This window comes from Myotis lucifugus, unplaced genomic scaffold, assembly GCF_000147115.1.
Source record: "Myotis lucifugus unplaced genomic scaffold, Myoluc2.0 scaffold_155, whole genome shotgun sequence".
NCBI lineage: Eukaryota > Metazoa > Chordata > Mammalia > Chiroptera > Vespertilionidae > Myotis > Myotis lucifugus.
In genome coordinates, this window is record NW_005871203.1 from 1,128,003 (window position 1) to 1,134,234 (window position 6,232).

A 6,232-nucleotide genomic window follows, 5' to 3' on the forward strand; every position below is an offset into this window, starting at 1 on the left:
CATTACAACGAAATGCAGTGGAAACAGCATGGCCGCTGGGTTCCGGCTGGGTGCGGCTCCTGGGAAGGGAAGGCTCCCATCCGCTCTTGCGGTCTCCTTGACAAAAGGGACGCTGGCCATTGTTCAAGGACCAAAGGAGATGGTTTTTTTCTCCTATAATCAGAAACATTAAAAGAGAGTGGAAAAGAGAATTGTCTGTGCTACTCCACTTTATTTTATACTAAAATCACCTCGAATGCATCCACAATCATCTCTTTACATCAGCCAGGGTTGCCCATCTGGGGGGACCCCAAGCTCTCTGCTGCTGAGGCCTCGCCCTGAGCAATAACCACCATAAATCCTGGTCCGTGGGGCTCATGCTCATTAAAAGAAATAATTATTGCAATTAATCTCTTCCAAGTACCGCCTGAGCGCATCTGGTCTGCTCTCCAGGGGACAGATGCCACCCTTTGGGAAATGCCAGGATACACTGAACTTCAAGTCCCATGGTCGGGAGCCCATGGAAACCCCTGCCTCTCTGTGCAGAGCCACGTCCCAGTGAGAGGACCCCACCCCTCCTGTTGCTGGGGGGCTGGGGAGAGCGTCAGGGCCGGAGCAATGTCAGAGAGACGTTGTGCTCCAGAGATCATGCAGAAAGGAAGCTGGAGTAAATCGGGGCTCTAGTCCTGGTGAGGGGCCCCAGGCAGTGGGTCCCCAGCCAACAGGCCAGCGCCCTCTGTGCCCTGTGCCCCTCCTCGGAGCTCCGTGCCCCCCTGTGGAGCCCTGGGTATGGCTCAGATGGGCTTCTGCACCACCATGCACCACACTCATCCAGAATTCAAGAGATTGCAAGTGGAAGAACCAGGCATCCCAGGTTTTACCTCCATCGCTTACTGTGTTGCTTTGGGAAAATGGCTTAACCTCTCTGAGCCTCAGTTTCATCTGCTGGAAATAAGAATATTAATGATATTAACCTCATAAGTATATTGAAGGAAATACACATGAAAGGGTTTATACTGTCTGGCCCAGTTGCAGAGACTCAAAAAAGAGCAGCTCCTTCGAAGGGTAGGTTCTGTGAAGGGTGGTGGCAGATTCCCATGCTGTATTCAGAATATACCAGCAAAAGGGAGCCCTCCCTGCACCCCAGAGCAGCTCGGAGCCCGGACAGCGACACCTCCACAGAGCTCTGATTCACTGTGCCGGAGGCTTTTCTCATTTGAGCGGAGTTCTGTTGGACAGCTCAGCCTGTCAGAGAAGCGCTCAGTCACCACTGACCTTTTCAAACCTAGTTAATTGCCTGGGTTTTAAGGTGATAGAGCTGAGATTTTGCCACATATTGATCCAGGGGTGCAAATTTGGCTCCTGGTTTCTAATTACCTCTTGAGGAGGAGGAGGTGGAAGTTGCTTGATATCGTCCATGTACTCTGGGAGGAACAGGAAGATTCAGAAACTTGGTTTCCAATCAGCTTGGCCAGTGATGCAGCGTGTTGTCTCAAGTGGACAAGCTAACTTTATCCCTTCACCTTGTCATCGAGTCAGCAGATGCGCACTGAGCACTGTGACAGTCGGGCAGCGTGCTGAGCTCCGCACACACAGCAGTGCGCAGGCCTCGGCGGGTGGGGAGACAGGTGTGAGTCAGGTGATCACACATCTGGGTGAACGTACTGCGCTGACATAGGGTGAGAAGTCTGGTGGCCCAGTCGGGGCAGTGGGAAGAGGAGCCCCCTCAGGGGCACTCGGAAAGTGAAAGCGTTGTCTGTGGGGGGTTAAAAGTCAGTTCGTAAAGGTTTTCTTTAAATTAATTAATTAATTAATTAATTAATTAAAAATTATAAAAAATAAAAGTCAGCCCATTGGTGCTTTTTTATCACCTTATGCTGGAAGTTGTAAACACCAGTATTAATAAAGTGCTCCTCCCTCCCTGGACAGCCCCCTCTCACCAGCCCTTGTCTCAGGTGCACCGCGAGAGGAGGAAGATCAAGTCACTCAGGCCAGACTCTCAGGAAGGGGCAGCTTGAGCCGGGCTGGGGAGGAGAGCAGTGGTGTCCAGGCAAAGCAGCCAGACAGGTGCTCCCCAGAGGGCAGGGCAAGACTGACCCTCGGCCAGTGGGGTGCAGTTACGGGAGCGGGACATGAGTGAAGTGGCCGCGGGTGGGGGGGGATTTCAGGGGAAACAGGAGAATGCATGTCCCAGGAAAAACGGCAGCAGCTACTCCACTGCAGCTGATCCACTTTTAAGAGAAGCCAGGATTCCAGATCTTTATGTAAAATATGCTTTTTTTAAAGTATTGACAACTTTTTCTAAAAAATGTTGCATCAAATATCATCCACAAACTACAGAATAATAACATCCAAGCTTAACATGCAGAGTTAGCATTATCAGAACAAAGATAATTTACCACTTGATTTTGCTTTAAGTTGGTCTCAGAGTTACTCCAGTTTACCATTTTCTGTTCTGTGGTTCGAACTGCCACCGTGATTCAGATCCCTCTTCTGTTGTTATTATTACACATCAAACTGCATCAAGAGAAGGTTGGAACATGTGTACAACAGAGAAATGTCCTTACTTTCCAATGGTAAGGAAAGAAATACAAAGCTTCCTTTAACTTCTGTCATCCTGACTAAATGTCAGTCGAAACACAACCCAGTATGAGAGCTATAAAAGCACACTCTAAAATAATGTCAGCTGGATCAGCTATGCCCCAGGTCAACACCTGAGCTGGCAGGTGGAGCTAATAGGTGCTCTTTGCTCATTCCCGCCATTAATCTCAGAAAATCATCGTATCTATAATTTTAAAAATCTTTTCTATTACAGAACCATGACATTGTTAAGTTGAAAAGACCTTGGAGGTTGTCCAGTCTAATCCAGAGAGGTCAATGGCTTTCCCGTCACTGAATGGATACCCGAGACTACAGCAACAAAGCTGGATTCTACATGGGAGCCTCTGTAGGAGCCTTACAGGGAGGGAGCGGGGGGTCATCCCACTTCATCCTCTGGGCAGCGTCCTGCTCCAGGTCCAGCAAATCTTCATACACTACTCTGTGATTGGGCTACTCCCAGGCTACTTCCTCCCTCTTATTCAGAAGGGAAATCAGCTATAAGACAGGAGAGAGTGTAGAGAGGGGTTCCGAGGGTTTGAGTATCACCTAAGGCCACATAATTGATGATCTTATGTTTTAAATCTACATTTTAATGCTTCACACAAAAGAGGCGGAAAACAGCTAACTAAACCAAAAAAGATGAGTGAATGAATGAATGAATGAATGAATATATCCAGAGGCCCACATCATCATGGCTGACACTCTATTTCCCTGTCTATCCAAAAAAATAACAGTACAAAAAACATATAACCAATAGAGATCCAAATCTTTACCCCATTCTCATGAGTCTTCATAAGACATAGGATATTATCCATATATGTCAAACATTATCTAAAACACTGTGTACCCATTTCTGCCCCTCACCATCCTCCACGTGGAAAATAACTGTTCCCCAAACTTTAACTTCTCCTGAAATCTTCCCTGGCAACCCAGCCTCCATGGTTCTTCTGACGTTCTTCTTCCTCCTCTTTGCCCATTTTTGTTTGTTTGTTTGTTTCACTGGGTAGTTCCCTTGGGCCGCTCTGACTTCATTCATTTTTGCTTTCCCTTCTCGTTATACAGATTCTACTTAACTGAGGAAAGCCGGGGCCTGATGCCCAAGCAAAACTCACTTCCTTTTACAAGGCGAGAGCAAAGGAAAGACTGAAAATATTATAGACTAATCTCCTCCATCCCATTTACACACAAATAGACATGTATTTACCAGATCTATTTCTGTGTGTAGACTTAGAAACATGTTATTTTCTCTCGATCACAGCAGCTTGTGGCAGAGCTGTGCATACTCAACATAATGCCAAGTGCTGGCACAGAATTCACAGCAACAGAGAACTCTACCACTGAAGATGCTGAAAAGTTACGGAAATCCAGCGCGAAATCTCAGATCAGCCTCTTAGAGTCCAGGTGGGAATTTTTAAGAACTGTAGAGTGAGCCACTTGTAGACAGTCACCTAGCCCTCTCTGAGTTCAACCGTCGGAGGAAAGAGAAAACTGAACGCTTCCCGGTCCCTAAGAGTGCTGTTGGTTGGTGTTTAATTACTGAGGGGAAAGGTTCAGTTTCACTTTTCATTATTAAGGCCAGTTTTTACATCCTTCAATTAAAATGTGCATAATACACCCTATTCTCCTGCCCTGCTAAGGAGACCAGGCAGAGGCTTACGCTTCGTCTCAGCCGCTCTGCAATATCGTGCCGTGCTCGTGTCTGCTATGGAGTTTCATGGATTGGGACCTGTTGACCTCACACTTAGGTCCTAAACCCACGAGGTGGGAAGTCTGTGTGGAGGAGGTGGGGAAAGAAAAGGAGAATCAATTGTTCAGTTTGCTCAACTGGATACCCAGATAAGTCAAACAGGAAAACAAGTCACCTCAAACTTCTCAAACTCCCTTTTCTTAGTTCCTCGGGGTGACGCCTTTATGTCATCCTAGCACCCACAGCACCTGGCGTTGTATCAGGCCCCGTCTCACTATCATAAGAGTTAAATAACGAAAAATGCAAACTGCTTTTTTTTTTACTTTTATTTTTTTATTTTTTATTTTTATTTTTTAATATTTTACAAACTAGAGGGAGGGAGGGAGGATTTATTCACAGCAGGACATGATCAACAGATACATGAGCAGTGGTACCAGGGACAGCAGGGGGGAAGGGCATTCCTGCCACGCAGGCCTCCCCGCCTGCTTTGGGGTGCTTCTGCCACAGGTGTTTGTCCAGGGTGACCTGCAGGCGGAAGGGCACACGGCAGTGGGGGCACTCAAAGCGAGCACCGCCGGACCCCAGACCACGAACGAGGCGGTGGCGGTTAAGCTTGCTCCTCTTGGCACAGGCAAAGGAGCAGAGCTCGCAGGTATAGGGCCGCTCCCCGGTGTGTGAGCGCCGGTGCACAGTCAGGCTGCTGCTGTCGGTGAAACGTTTCCCACAGAACTCACAGCTGCCCCCGGGCCCATGGCTCTTGCCCACTGTCTTTGGAGTCTTCTTAGGCAACTTCTCTGGGATCTGGGCAGAGTTGATTCTCTCTTCCTTGATGGCATCGCCCCAACTGTCCCCACCAGGACCAGCCTGAGCTCCACCACCTGGAGCACCAGGTTCCTGCACACCTGCTGTGTCGGCAGCTCCAGCCCCTTCAGGGCTGCACAGGAGAGTCCTGGCTGGGGCAGCGGCATGGGCGGCTGGCTCTGGAGGCGCAGCTGAGGCCTGTTCCTGACTGGCCTTGGCCGTGTAGGGGCTCTGAGGCTGCAGCTGCCCGTGGGTCTTCTTGTGGCGGTTGAGCCTGCTGCTGTGGGCACAGGCGTAAGAACACTGGTCACAGGTGTAGGGCCGCTCGCCCGTGTGCGAGCGCATGTGCACCTTCAGGTTGCTGAAGGTGCTGAGGGTCTTCAAGCACACAAGGCAGGTGGGGCTCCGCTGGGGGAGGCTGTTCGCCCGGGAGCCCTTGGCCTCCACTTCCTGCCCCACCACTGCTGACCTGGCTGCAGCCACCTCTGCTGGGCGCAGCAGCGGAGTCTCTGGGGCCTCAGATTGTGTCTGGTAGATGGACAGTCCGTGGTCCCACTGGGCATGGTGCAGCAGTTTCCAGGCCTCTGTGAATTGTCGGCCACAGCGGAGGCAAGTCAAAGCCTTCAGGTTCTCGAGTTCTGAGTCCGGGCAAGGGCTGCGGCCTCGAGAGGGCTGACAGCCCTGCTTCTTGTGGTCCACGAAAGCCTTGATGGCCTTCAGCGGGAAGGTCTGCAGGCAGAGGTCGCAGGTCAACGTATCTGTGTGTTTGCCAGTCCAGGGCTGGCGGTCGTGAGGATTAGGGACCAGAGAAGTCCACGGCGCCGACTGGTTCTGCAAGCCGAGGGCGAGGACGGTACCGGCGGCAGTGGGCACCAGGGTAGGGCAGGAGCGGGGTGCGGCCTCCAGGCGACCTGGCGTGGGCACTTCCTTTGGAGAACCCCGCTGCAGCTCCGCGGCCTGTAGGGGCCACGGATGTGGCTCGGGCTTCACATTTATGACCAGGTCCCCCATCTCCATCTCATCGTCGGTGTGGGCGGCGGACTCGGGGTCTACTCGGCGGGGCTTGCAGCCGGCCTTGCGGCGGGACATGGGTCGCGGTGCAGACCATCTGGCGGGCGGGCGGGCTGGCGGGCTGGCGGCTGGAGGGCTGGAGGGCTGGAGGGC

The 6,232-nt window shown here is 51.3% G+C and overlaps 1 pseudogene; it reads right to left on the reverse strand.

Moving 5' to 3' along the window:
• Nucleotides 1-4,660: 4,660 nt before the first annotated feature.
• Nucleotides 4,661-6,157, reverse strand: LOC102431490 (annotated as a pseudogene).
• Between the last annotated feature and the right edge of the window lie 75 nt (nt 6,158-6,232).